This window comes from Lissotriton helveticus, chromosome 3_1 (assembly GCF_964261635.1).
Source record: "Lissotriton helveticus chromosome 3_1, aLisHel1.1, whole genome shotgun sequence".
Lineage (NCBI taxonomy): Eukaryota > Metazoa > Chordata > Amphibia > Caudata > Salamandridae > Lissotriton > Lissotriton helveticus.
This window is the reverse complement of record NC_136061.1, coordinates 487761300-487775291: the sequence shown is the minus strand read 5'-3', so window position 1 is coordinate 487775291 and position 13992 is coordinate 487761300. Positions and strand designations below refer to the sequence as shown.

The 13992-nt window shown below is 46.2% G+C and overlaps 1 protein-coding gene across 3 annotated transcripts in view; it reads right to left on the bottom strand.

The window, feature by feature from the left end:
- ASNSD1 (asparagine synthetase domain containing 1) overlaps positions 1 to 13666 on the bottom strand; it is a 151171-nt gene extending 137505 nt beyond the window's left edge. The window contains exons 1-2 of one of the 3 annotated variants that reach the window (XM_078680364.1): positions 13615 to 13666; positions 2886 to 2966 (exon numbers count right to left, since the gene is read on the bottom strand). The gene's annotated coding sequence lies outside the window, so the exon portion shown is untranslated. Of the gene's footprint in view, positions 1 to 2885; positions 2967 to 13540 lie in introns of all 3 variants that reach the window. The other 2 variants (XM_078680363.1, XM_078680366.1) reach the window with 2 other exon arrangements.
- Between the last annotated feature and the right edge of the window lie 326 nt (positions 13667 to 13992).

Sequence of the window (13992 nt, the reverse complement as noted above, 5' to 3'; positions counted from 1 at the left end):
TCAATCAATCTAATGGAATCATACAAGTCATCTCCTCCTTGTGACAATATTTCATTATTGGTGCTCTCAATTTCAATCAATGTAGTGGAATCATTCAAGTCATCTCCTTGTGACAATATTTCATTCTTGGTGCTGTCCATTTCAATCAATCTAATGGAATCATACAAGTCATGTCCTCCTTGTGACAATATTTCATTATTGGTGCTCTCAATTTCAATCAATGTAGTGGACAATTCAAAAGAAATTGCCACGGTCTCTTCATTGTGAGCCATTTTATTTTGAAATTGCTTGCTGTAAATTGCAGAAAAAAATAATCACTTTCATTTATCGTTTTTAGTAATACATAATATAAAACTAACTTTATCAAGTATTTAGTATAACAGAAGGACTGCAAATAAATAACAGAAAACATTTTTCAAATTATCTTCAAGTGTACAACATAGTTCCCCTTACAAATTAACAACTCACCTTTTTAAAAGTAGCAGAAGTGTTAGTACTGTGTAAATCAAACACCAGAAATTCACCACCAAAAATTCCTCACAAATGTACCTCAGACAGTAGTATCACAAAATGGCTGTGGTTTCCTCTCATTTGACATATATACATAACCAATTAACTTTCATCACACACAAATACAAAACCAAAGTAACATTTTAATTGGTTCTAAATTTCAACACTTTCAAATGTGTTTTCCCCATGCAATTTTCCATAGGACATTTACATACGTCTACAGCCTGAATGGCTGAAGGGAATTACACCAAACTTGACAAAATGGTACATCAAACCTAAGAGGTCAGGAAGGATCTACTATGCCCCCTTATGGTCATTTCCCCCTTCGCTTTGGCCTCCTCTTGTCTCTCAATCCTACCGAGAGACAAGATGGCGGCCGCTACGGACTGTTTGGAATGTTGACAGACGCCGGAGAACCAATCAGCTTCGCAAAGCTCCGTAACGCGAAAAGTACGCGAAGCGGAGCGCTGTTACAGATATATATCTTTTTTTGAACGTTAATTTCTCAAAATCCACTGGAGCACATATATTGAGACCTAGCAAAGGCACATCGGGCTACCAGTCCCTAATATTTTGCCAAGTTTCGTGCAAATCCATTCAGCCGTTCGATTATTATTATTTTATTTTTTTTTTGCCCCGCGGAGCCCTTTTAAAACCTCCACATCAAACGTAGGGGGTCAGCGAGGATCTACTATTCCCCCTTATGGTCATTTGCCCCTTCGCTTTGGCCTCCTCTTGTCTCTCGATCCTACCGAGAGACAAGATGGCGGCCGCTACGGACTGTTTGGAATGTTGACAGACGCCGGAGAACCAATCAGCTTCGCTTCACAAAGCTCCGTTGCGCGAAAAGTCCGCGAACCAGAGCACTGCCCGGTCCGCTGTTACAGATATATATCTTTTTTTAAACGTTAATTTCTCAAAATCCACTGTAGCACATATATTGAGACCTACAAAAGGCACATCGGGCTACCAGTCCCTACAATTTTGCCAAGTTTCATGCAAATCCATTCAGCCGTTCGGGCTAAAAGTGAGGCCAACCGCCCTATGGAAAACTCAATGTTAAAAACACGTTTTGGGACCCCCCTTTTTTCTCAGCCCCCCCTTGACGAACACCCCCCAAATTTTCAAGGGCTGCTCAGAAACAAAATGTTCCATTTTCCTGAAAATTTCAGCCAATTCCGTCCACAAACGCCAAAGTTATTAGACATAGAATTTTCAAAAATCCCATAGAGAAAAAATCCTAACTATATATACCTACTGGCGACCGCCAGTAGGTAATATACATATTTGTGTTTGGATTTGCCTGGGGTACCGGGATATGTCAGAACCCACCCCCTGGTCTGGGAGATATTGCAGCGGTGTAAGGAGTCGGATTGGCTTCGCGCTGGGCAGGATAGCATTTCATCCTGTCCCCGCTCAGATGACACCAGGCGTATGGAGGTTGAGACGGTAGGAGACAGGAGGAAACAGTTTGTTCTGCGGCGGCAGAGTGAGGAGTCTATTCCTTACCATCACAGCATTTTTCCTATCCCCACGCAACCATTACCAGAAATGAACACATGAACTGCATTCTGGGACTGGTAGTCGCGGTGCATGATGCGACTTACCAAGGACAATTGCGATTGGTATTTGGGCCAGAAGGGGTGGAGCAATGCAGGACTAAAAAGGTGGGGCGTGGTATTTGTATCAGAGAAATGTGCCACCACCTGCAACAGAAACACTCGCGGCGCTGAAGAAGGCTAATCTTAAGCCGAAATGCATTCGCTTTCAAGCGGGTGACAAGGAAGCGTCCTACCTGCTTTAATGGAATAAATGCTGTTTCCACTAGTTCTCCGTTGTTGGTCTCTACACTCTCACCGTTGGAGGGGGTGTTGGAATGATACATATTATATATATATATTTATCTTTACAAAAGGTTGTGATTAATACCGTTACTACCATAACTAAAAAGTGATTTCTTCAATCCTTAGCCATAATCCTCTTGAACAACTAACATGATGTTCAATTTATAACCACCGTAGACAAAGGGAAAATTCAGGTAGAATTGCTCCTTTTTCGTTTAATTTCATCTGTGGATATAATATCCCTATTTGAATAAGGATGCCTATTTTGGAGGCCTACTTGGCCCAATTAATAACAATCAAAGGAAATATATATATATATGTGTCTCTCACAATATCACCAAATAATCATTGTCATCAGTCTTCCATACTAAACATTAACTGTGTATATTTACTCATCATCATTCCAGTTTTTTTTTTAAAAACCAACCCGCGTCTCAACTTTCCTCAGTAAAGAAAAATGCCATGCAAGTCTTTCCCATATAACCAACTTGCTTCAGAAAACAAACACTCAATCACCCAGGCCCTGCTCACCTTTGCATCCAAATCTTCATGTGTCAATTCTGTGGAATAACTGTTGTCTTCCTTGTTCTTCTGTATTATTACAGACATATCCTGCAGGGTAAAAGGAAGCTGCTTTAAAATCGCTGTGATGGATATTAATGTTTTATACTTTTACCCACCTAAGGTATCGCTTGAATAGCACTGCACTCCAATTCTGTGGTATTTTCTTCAGATTTAACCCCTTGCATGACGGCTGGGGGCCGTCATCAGCATGCACTGCAGTGCTCGTGTGCTGATGACGGCTGGGGGCAGTCATGACCGCACCCGCGCTGAAATCTTCAGCACAGGAGCAGAATCGCGGCAGCATGGAAGGGGTTAAGTAAACCCAGAATAAAATAAAAACAAAGCAAACCGGCCTAACAGTGAGGCCAAGTACACTGTGGCCCTTATTACAAGTTTCTCCATCCCAATTTGCCTGCTTACAGAAGATAGCAGGTTAGGCTGGAAATTTTGCAGGAACAAGAAAGTTGTTGCCCCAGCCCCCTGAAGACTTGTTTCGACAGTTGAAGTTGAAGTTGGAAAGAGTTTATATAGCGCTCAACTACCAAAATGGTTTCTTGGCACTGAAAACAGAAACTAAAACTGAGAATCTGAGGAAGAAGGGGGGTAGGAATTAAGGAGTGTAAGCAGAGGAAAAAAAGATGAGTTTTCAAAGCAGAGCGGAAATCCAGGTAAGAAGAAATAGATCTGAGTGTCAGGGGAAGTGAGTTCCAAAAGAGAGGGGCAAGTGTCGAGAATGTGGAGCCACCCGATTTCTTCTTGCGAAATCGGGGGACTGAAAGAAGAAACTGTGTGGAGGACCACAGATGTCTTGCCGGGACATATGCAGAGATCTTTGACCTAATAAAGGCAGGAGCAGTGCCAGATAATGACATGTAGGTCAGACAACCCAACTTGAAGAGTGAGCGCTCCTTTACAGGGAGCCAATGGAGGGTTTTGAGTAAAGGGGTGGTGTGACTAGATTTGGGAAGCCTAAAAATGAGGCGCGCTGCCTGGTTTTGTACAAGCTGCAGCCAGCGACGTTCATAGGCTGGGATGCCTACATAAAGGGCATTGCCATAGTCTAGTCGGGAAAGAATCATTGCCGAGATCACAAGTTTGAGGGCATCAGCTGAGAAGTAGCGTGAGACTTTCCGGATAATTCTGAGGGGAAGAAAGCAAGAGGAAACTACTGCGCTAATCTGGGGGCGTAGCGAGAGGTCCTGGCTGACCTTAATGCCGAGGGTTCTGACAGAAGTGGAGGGAGACGGGGGAGAACCAAGGATGGGGGGCCAAAAAGCAGGGGACCAAGGGTTGGGGGAGCCACCGACAATAACCAACTCCGTTTTGTCGGGGTTCAATTTAAGATGATTAAGGTTCATCCAATCATAGATGAAAGTGAGAGTGGAATGAACCCTAAGAACTGAATCAGACAAGGGGGAAAGTTTAAAAATGAGCTGGAGGTCATCGGCGTAATTAAACGATGTGACTTACATGTCCTGTAAAGCAACAATCAAGGGGTATATGTAAAGATTTAATAAAAGAGGGGAGAGGGACGAACCTTGGGGTACCCCACACGTGACAGGGCGGGTGGGTGCAAGAAAGTTCTCCAACCTAACAGCCTGAGTTCGGCCAGTTAGAAAGTAGGTGAGCCAGGACAAGGCTGTTCCCCGTAGGCCGGCACCCCTGACACGGTCGAGTAAGATGGAGTGATCGACCGTGTCAAAGGCCGCTGATAGATCGAGTAAAACTAAGGCCTGAGGGGAGTTGGTGTCAGCCCCATGTCTGAGCTCATCCATCACTCAGAGGACCACCGTTTCCGTTGAGGGTACCGGACGGAAACCAGCCTGGTGGTCAGCCAGGAGGTGATGAGCTTCAACATAGGTAGAGAGCGAGGAGGTGATGTGACTTTCTAGAATCTTGCTCAGAAGAGGAAGGAGGGAGATCGGGCGGAAGTTGGAAGAGACAGTAGGGCCGGCACCGGGTTTCTTTATGATGGGAATGACCGTGGCAGATTTGAAAGCATCAGGTACGATTCCTGAGGTGATGGAAGTGTTAAGCAGGATAATGGGAGGGATAGGACAGCAAGAGATGAGCTCCCTCAAAACATGTGCAGGGCAAAAGTCAGCGGAGAGCCCGTCTTAACTTTGCCGAGGAGAATACGGAACGCTTCTTCTGAAATTAGCGGAAATTGATCAAGAGAGGCAAGGGACGGAGGGAGTGAGGGACAAACAAACAGGGGAGGTGCTGAAGGGATATTTTGTTTTATGGTAATGATTTTTTCAATGAAATAGTCATTGAGAGTGTTACAGAGGGATTGGGAAGGAATGGGTCTGGACACCACTCTATTAGAATCAGCTAGTTCATGTACTATTGAAAAAATCTCCTTGGATTTATTTTGGTTAGCTGCCTGATTGATTTTCTGGGAGAAGTACTCTAGCGGTGAGTATCGCTTTTTTGTAAGCCCGCAAGAGGCTCAGATAGTGCATCTTGCGGTCAGGGCAGTATCTACGGCGCCAATGGCGTTCAGCCTGTCGTAATGCCAGCTTCTGGTTTTTCATGGCAATGGTAAACCACCTATTGGCGTCGTGAGAACGACGCGTTCAGATTAATCTAAGTGGGGCGACAGGATTACAGGCCTCGGAGAGCCAATTATCCAGAGTTTCAACCTGCCCATTAGGGGATAGGTCTGTGAGGGTAGGAGCAGAGGAAGCTAAGGAATGACCTAGTTCAACCAGGTCAACCTTGTTCCAGTTGCGGGCGTAGATATTTTTGGAACGAAGGGAGATGGTGGTCTCCTTCAAAGGGGCCGAGAATGTGATTAAAGAGTGATCGGACCAAGCACAGGGGGATACAATGGGGGTGGGGATTGACAAATTGGCTGACCAAACCTGGTCGAGGGTGTGTCCATGGGTATGAGTGGGGACAGTTATATGTGGCATGAAATTAAGGGAATGAAGGGTATCAGAAAAATCCTTGGACATGGCATTCTCATAAGGGTCACCTGGCCAAAAATTAAAGTCACCTAACAGGAGAACGGCAGAGTTGTTGACTATCAGGGTGAACAGGGGAAACTAAGCAGATTATTTTCGGTGGAAAGGCCCGAGGCGTGCAGAAATCTGTGCAGTATGTCCGATTTCCAATGTTACTCTCCATTTTGGAAGTCCAAAACTCATAATGGCATGGGCATAATACGCTGAGTAATTCTGAGTGCAGTATTACCACAATGGCTTTCAATGAGCACTTATAATGAGCCCAATTATGGTGAAAAGTAGTGTCTCCTGAATGGTCATTGACCACTTTTACTCTTTAGCTGGTGTCGTTAACAACTATTTAAAATTGCTACATGGCAGTTCAACAATTTAGATCTCCTTCACTGTGACATTCATCTCCATACAATCTCGGCTGTTGGCGCCTAATTAACACCCAAAAAAGCAATAGATGTATGCACATCAACTCTACTCCGCTCCAATGAAACTCCCTTTATGTATTACATTCTCTGCAGTTCTCCTTTACTTCAAGAACCACACAGGCTATGGTTATCTTGTAGGGACGTTAACATGAGGTCTGTAAATTTGTATTAACTCTTTGAACACCATGAAAATCTTCAGAAATCTTTATCCGATCCTACACCACTCCTTAGCCAAGATGTTCACCGATATGAAAAGGATTTTAAATGTGTACTTTCAGCCATTGATAAACATGCTCCTGTGATTAGATCTTCGACTGCCAACCATGTGGATTCAACCGAATGGTTCATTGACGAACCAAAAGCGATAAATTAAAACTCTGCCAATTGGAATAGAAATGGCACAGTGATTACTACACAGAAAACAAGGACCTTTTCAAACAAGCGTTTGCAATGGAATAGGTCTTGCATTTGCGAGAGTTTGAGCTATTGGATTTGAAAATGGCAATGCCTTTTATTTATCTATTTTAATAATTAACACATAAATAAAAGGCATTTACACTGCCAATAGCTCACACGCTTGTAAATGCAAGACATTTCATTTCAAAGAAGCGGCCTCCATTGTCCCGGGCTGCTTTGAAAGTGAAAGCGCACAAGGCGAGCAAGGCGTGCTGAATGTTGCGCCTGAAGTAGGAGAAACTCATTAAAGAAAATAGTGCTTACCGACTAAATAAGACATACAGTGTAACAACAGAAGTAAAAAGGCCAGTCTCCATGGGAGGTTAAAAATGAAGACAAGGCGGTACTAAGGAGGGACTAACAAGCCTATTAACGAATCAGCAGTCAACATTTACAAAGGACAATGACACAAGCCAATGAAAAATTGTGAGAGTGAGCTGAGCTTCAAGTCCATACTTGAATAAAGCCTGGCTCGCAGAGCAGCCCAAGTGCTGCCCAGGCTCGGCCTAAAATGGAATGAAAGAATATAGGGGGTTGTTACTTCATACTAAGACCACATTTATTTACTGCAGGAATAGAGAATTGTGAAACAGAGGTGGCCATGATAGAGGCGAGGAGACCTTTGCGGCATGCCTCTATGGCTTACCTTCACCAGGCCCGCGATGCTCAACAACCCTCTGTGAAGGGGTGGCCTGCTACAAATCCCCGTTGCCTGGCACAGCTTGGGGCACAATGACTATGCGATATGCAACCGACCCTCGGTAAAGAGGGAGGTCTGGCCTGCATCTTAGATGCCTAGTGCAACCTAGGGCACTGTGTCTATAGCTTAGCTTGATCCCCTGTGTAGCGCAAGAACTACCTGTGGACTGATCGCGGGGTCAGTGCTAGCCCTCGGGTTCATATTGGCCGTATTTTGAGATAACCAAACAGACAATATCTCAACCTGAATTTAAGTTGGCAATGCATATGATTCCACCCCAGTCTTGACCATCCTACACCACGGACTCTATAATTTTTTTTATGCAGACCTAGGATACCTGTGTATACTTTCAGTTCACATCCTTGACATGTAATTACACACAATGTTATGCTATATTTATATTCACTGTGCTCACTTCCCGCCAATACTGACAGATTATACTCACACTGTTAGTTTAAACAACCCACCTGTGCTCTTTTGTTATCTTAATGCATTAGTATAGTTTTTATTAGGTTTCGACCTGGCGAAAAGCTGCGCTGCGCAGCTTTTCGGCGCAGGTCGAAATCTTTTGAGTTACACTGTGTGCTTTAGTTCAGCCTCTCTCTTCCATTGGCTAGCTCCATAAATGGAGGCTAGCCATTGGAAGAGAGAACTGTCCGTCATTTCCCGAGGCGATTGGTGGGCGTTCCCGACGATTCTTTCCCTCTCTGCAACGTCATGAAGACGTGGGCACTGTGGGCGTGGACTTTTTTTTTTTTTACACCGGTTTGTGTTCATTGTTGTCTTGTTCCCTGTCCCGCTGGCTGTTTTCTGACCACCCTCCCTCCCGCTGTCCGTGTGCCTGCCTGCCCCCCCTCCCGCTGTCCGTGTAGCCGCCTGCCCCCCTCCCGCTGTCCGTGTGCCCGCCCCGACTCCCGCTGTCCGTGTGCCCGACCCCCTCGCGCTGTCCGTGTGCCCGCCCGCCCCCCTCCCGCTGTCCGTGTTCCTGCCCGCCCCCCTCCCGCTGTCCGTGTGCCTGCGTGATATTATTCCCTGTCGCCTGCATGACTGAAGGACAATGACTGTTTCTATAGGAAGATGAGAGAATAGCGGAAAACAAACTCTTTAAGAATGAAAGAGAAATGAGAATCTAAAATCACTAATGCGGTCTTGCTTCACGAGTGGCTTTTATCACCCGTGTTAGGCACGTGGCCGAGGGTGCGTGTCCCTCGCACTCTGTGTGCGTTAAAGTACTTGTGAGAAAGAATGTCACTTATGCCACTGTGTGCACAGAGAATGCATCACTCTAGTGCGGGGCCGGCGCCAGTCTCTGAGCCCTGCCAGTGATAAAGTGCTTTGCACAACTGTTGTATCATTTCTGTCGCTTTGTGTGTACAGAGTGCATCATTCTAATGGGGGTCGGCTCCAGTCTCTTGGCCATGTGAACACTACATGTGATAAAGGGCTTTGCACAACTGCCTGATAAGCAACCTCGCGTGCAGAGGTAGGGTAGCCGCTACGAGAAATTCAAACTCCAATCAGCAGCAACGTTGTTTGTCCAAAATCACTCACTGCGTCTGGTGTATGAGCTGAGACCCAACCCTCTCCCTCCAGACGAAGGAATAAACGCGTGGCGGTGTAGGGGTGTGTGTAGGTCAAAGGGGGGCGTTCCGTGTCTGTGCGGTACACTTGGCCTCCTCGTGGGGTGAACCTGAGCGCATGAATGTAATATTATCGGCCTTGAACGGATGAAACGCAGAGTAGACTGCGCAGGACATGCACCAGTGAGAGTGGTGGTGATACCCAGCTCCCCGGAAGGGCTGCATTACCCCCACGACGTCATCTGTTCCATGCTGTGCAGGAACTGGGAAACAACATACTACAGGAGCCCAACCATTGGATGTCAGGGTGTGAGGGTGAAAGGGGGCGGAGTCACGAGGCGGCATCATGAAAAGCAGAGTCTCACAGTCCACGTTTACAATTTTTTTTAAATAATTGGCGTCACGAAGAAACATGAGAGTAAATTATAAATATTTAATTGGCCACAAAGAGGCTGCATTTTAAACTCTCCTGGGCCTGAGGTACCGGCTGCGGTGATTTCTGAGTGCGCAGCAATTTTGAGGGGATAAAAACAACAGTAAGATATCTTTGGTCATTAATGCCCTTGCTTGAGGGATCTGTGTTTTGGTTAGTCAGAGTTTTGACTTTTAAAGTAGTGTAGCAGGTTAATGTACCTGCTGCAAAGCAAGAGGCGTAAGATGCAGATCACAGATTTGATGTTATGGGGATAGGTAGGCGGGTCACTGACCGTGACACTGACCCTCTGGTTACTTCCGGTTCATAAGTTGCAGTGCTTCTAAGATAGCTCAGTGAGCTACGAACCAGCATCAAGGAGCTGCATGAAAGTTGCAACGCTTGGGTTTAAAACCATATTGTTTTTCTCAATCTGTCATTTTTCACAGGCTGCTAAAAGGCGTTCCTTTGGTAGTAATAAAGACTCATCCTTACCACTGTGTCACGTTGTAAATCTCACTTTGTGTTGCTCCCGAACTTGCACTCTTACCTATAATGCCTGCGGGTAGCAGTTGCATGTCCTCCTGGCTTGTAGGCAATATATGACGTAACCCTCATTGACTCATGTAACACATTGTGTACATTGATGTACACATTTGTATGATATATTGTCTTTGTAAAATGTATACGTGGTGTAAACCGCTCTGACATCCAACATGGGGATGATACCTCTCCAGCAGTCAGCGGGGTTGAGGCTGGAACTCACTCACCGTGTGACATCCGGCGCCGGCTGCACGTGCTGCCCGGTGCAGAGCCCGAGTCCCTCTCCTTACCGGAGCGTTTGGGGGCGTGGCCTTCGCGGTCGGGCCCCCGTGAGGGCCAAACTCCCCAGGTTTAGGAGCGCCGTGCGTCTGTACACATACAGATACGGGTCACATTTCCTAATCGAATAACCATGTTTTCAGAAGTGTCTTGAAGGAGATGGGGTCTTAGCAGGAGCGAATGGGTGAGGGTGGCTGATGCCAGGGTCTGGGAGTCAGGAGAGGGAAGGAGCGGCCGCCACATCTGGCTGCACGGATCCCTGTGGGGTATAGCAGACATCATAGCTCAGTCACTGGACCTGAGCCTGGGTACCGGATATAAGGATGCAGTTTGTTTTTAAGATCGCGCGTTCCCCTTCCGTGCAGTGATTTAAAGACCAAACACATACGTTTGAAGAGCGCACACTTTTGCGGTGGCCCAACTGGAAATGTGATACTATGCAAAAGCGGTACGCAGCAGCTGAAACACTGACACTGCGAAAATACAAGAAGATGAAGTGCACACAGGTGAGTGAGTGCCAGTGGTGTGTGGGGACGGTGAGGTGAAGGAGATAAAAGGAAGTACATGCAGGAGAGGGTGAAAAGAAGGTGCTGAAGAAGAAATAGAGGAGGTGTGAGCTATGCAAATGGAACATTTCTCATAGATGTGGGGTGTAGGCAGGCTTCAAGTGGGTCTGGTCCTTCTGTGTCTCAAACCTAGTAGTGATTTAAAAAGGACATTAAAACGGGTCTCGGGCCCTGTAGTTATGTCCTTAACGTTCAATGCAAATTGGCGCTGCTCACGGATCTGGGAAGGAGGCGCTCCTACGAGGGCCCTGGTCCAGCAAACTGAAAGCCGGGTGTGGCTCTCACCATTGTGAAGACAAACTGTCCTGATCCTAGTAGAATGGAGGCACTTATGCCCCTCCTGCTCTGGACAAGCTGTGTTGTATGCCCCGGCCACACCTTACCTGGATCATATTGTTTGGGGGGTGAGTAGCAGTGCCTGACCTGAGTGGGGAGCCATCACTGGGCCAGTACTGAAGCGCTTCCGAGATTTCACTCGAGAAGTGCACACCAGCAGGGGACCGCCACAGTCCATGGTGACGCGACTGTCTGACAAATCGGCAAGAAAAAGGAGCGTGGCGACCTTAGAGATGGAAAGCAAGTTTGCCCCTCGGTGTCAGCTCAACACCCTCTGTCCCAGAAAGTGAAGATGGCCTTGTGGAATATAGCATGCACAGGTTTCCGGCATGAAGATTCGGGAGCACCTGAGCGGAGCGAGGCACGCCGCAGAAAGGCCAAGAAGCAGAGGTACATGGGGGAGAGAGCTTTGCCTACGAGGTGCCCCGGTTCAACTTTACCTATCGCTCGGGGGACAACAACTGGAAAGGTAAGCTGGTATAAGCCTTATCGAAAGGAGGCTGTAGTATGTTGCTCAGCCAGGATGCGTGCAATGTAGAATGTTGATGATTGGAATGTTGGCATGGTTTGAGTCAGTTGATCCATGGGCTGAGCAGCATACAGGCTGCTCCTGGTGGGGCATGTAATTTATATACTTAATTACCTGTAACTTCAACCTTCAATAAATACACCTGAAGTTACCAACAACAAATGGACTTATTTATGTTCATTACATTGGCGACGATTTGGAAAGGCCCTGCGCGTCAACTTCCAAGCTACCTCAAGTTTCAACCATTCAGCAGCAGCTCAACTCATCTGGCACCATAAGCCCCACCAGTGACCTATCATCGGTCGCCCTCAACATCAATTGTGCCACTTTCTACCTACTGCCTCCCAGTTTCTGCCTACAGCTCATGCCTGCATGCCAGTTCCTACCTACATGCCAGTCTATTTCTCAAACAGAATTACTTTAGAAGCCATCCCAGAATCATTGGATGATCATCCAACTACCTTAGAAGTCATTTACACGTCATCAGACATCATCAAGCTCTTGAAGTCATCAGCAAGCTGCAGAAGCTCAGCCTGATGATTTGAGGATGACTTGAAAATGAGTATCTGATGACTTTAGTGGGTGTCATTATTCGTGATGATTAAAGGATGACTTGAAAATTAGTATCTGCTGACTTCAGAAGGTGTCATTATTCCTGATGATCTGAGGATGACTTGTAAATGACTCTCCGATAACTTTACAAGATGACATTGTTCCTGATGACTTTGGGGTGATTTGAAAATAAGCATCTGAATACTTCAAAGGTACTATTGTGTTTTCAATAAGATGTTTTTGCGTCTGGTGATTTAACAGGAATTGTTTGTCTATTTAAAGAGCACGTCCACCACTTTGGTTTCAGTTTTCCAGAAAAATGCAAACTGTTGGATGATTGCACAATGAATTGCAGATAAACGTCTGACCTCCTGCAGCTGGAAGCCCCAAACCCAAACACACCCTGAACCCCCAAATTAACCCTTGCACCCCAAAATCCAAACACACCCTGAACCCCAATATTAACCCTTGCACCCCAAAACCCAAACACACCCTGAACCCCAATATTAACCCTGGCACCCCAAAACCCAAACACACCCTAAACCCTAAAATTAACCCTGGCACCCCAAAGCCCAAACACACCCTGACCCCCAAATTAACCCTTGCACACCAAACCCAAACACACCCTAAACCCTAATATTAACCCTTGTACCCTAAAACCCAAACACACCCTAAACCCTCAAATTAACCCTGGCACCCCAAAACCCAAACACAACTGAACCCCCAAATTAACCCTTGCACCCCAAAACCCAAACACACCCTGAACCCCCAAATTAACCCTTGCACACCAAACACAAACACACCCTAAACCCTAATATTAACCCTTGTACCCTAAAACCCAAACACACCCTAAACCCTAAAATTAACCCTCGCACCCCAAACCCAAACATGCTCTAAACCCTTAAATTACACCTGGCCCCCCAAAACACAAACCCACCCTCAACCCTAAAATGACCATGTACGCCTTAAAATTCAAAAGCCCTACAAACCCCCAAACTTTTTATGAATGCGGAATGCCGGGAGGCGCTGCTGTGATATGATACTTTCTGTACCCCCAGGCTGCACTTCCTTCGTAGAGTATTTCCATAAACACATAGTTTAGTGGAATCCGATTGTTAGACTCTTTAAACAACTGCGGACAGACCTGCTCATGGCCTGAGGAATAGGTCTTGCAAAGGAAAACAAGCTTTGTCGTCATGGTGACTGCCGAATTCACTCCATCACAATACTAAAATACATTTATAAAAAGCACAGCTACCTCGAACACAATGCCAAAATCACCTACTGTAAACCGTCAGTCTGTCGGATGGCTGGGACTCGAACCGCAGATTCTCAATGGAGAGCAGCTTTCTCACCTTTTCATATACCGGAAGCCGGTGGATTCCTCTAGCAAAAGCCTACGCACTTCCGGGAGCGCCGGAAGTGACGTCATTGTTCTGCGGCAAGAACGAAGACTGCCGTGAGTTGGCCATTAAAGAGACAGATGGATTGACATCGGTCTCTTTATTTTTCCAACTCCACTTCCTTCATCGATTCCAGCGTATAATCAGGTAAGTGCTGCAGCTGTTAAAAAAGAGCAGCATCGATCCTCCGCTCTCGGTCCCAGCTGCTCAATTTCCGTCCCAGACCAGCTTCCTCATTTTTCGGAAAGCATGAGTTTTCATTAAGGGGGCAAATTCAGACACAGCTCCCTGCATGTGTATGCTTCGTACGTGTTAAAATGAATGCCTGCG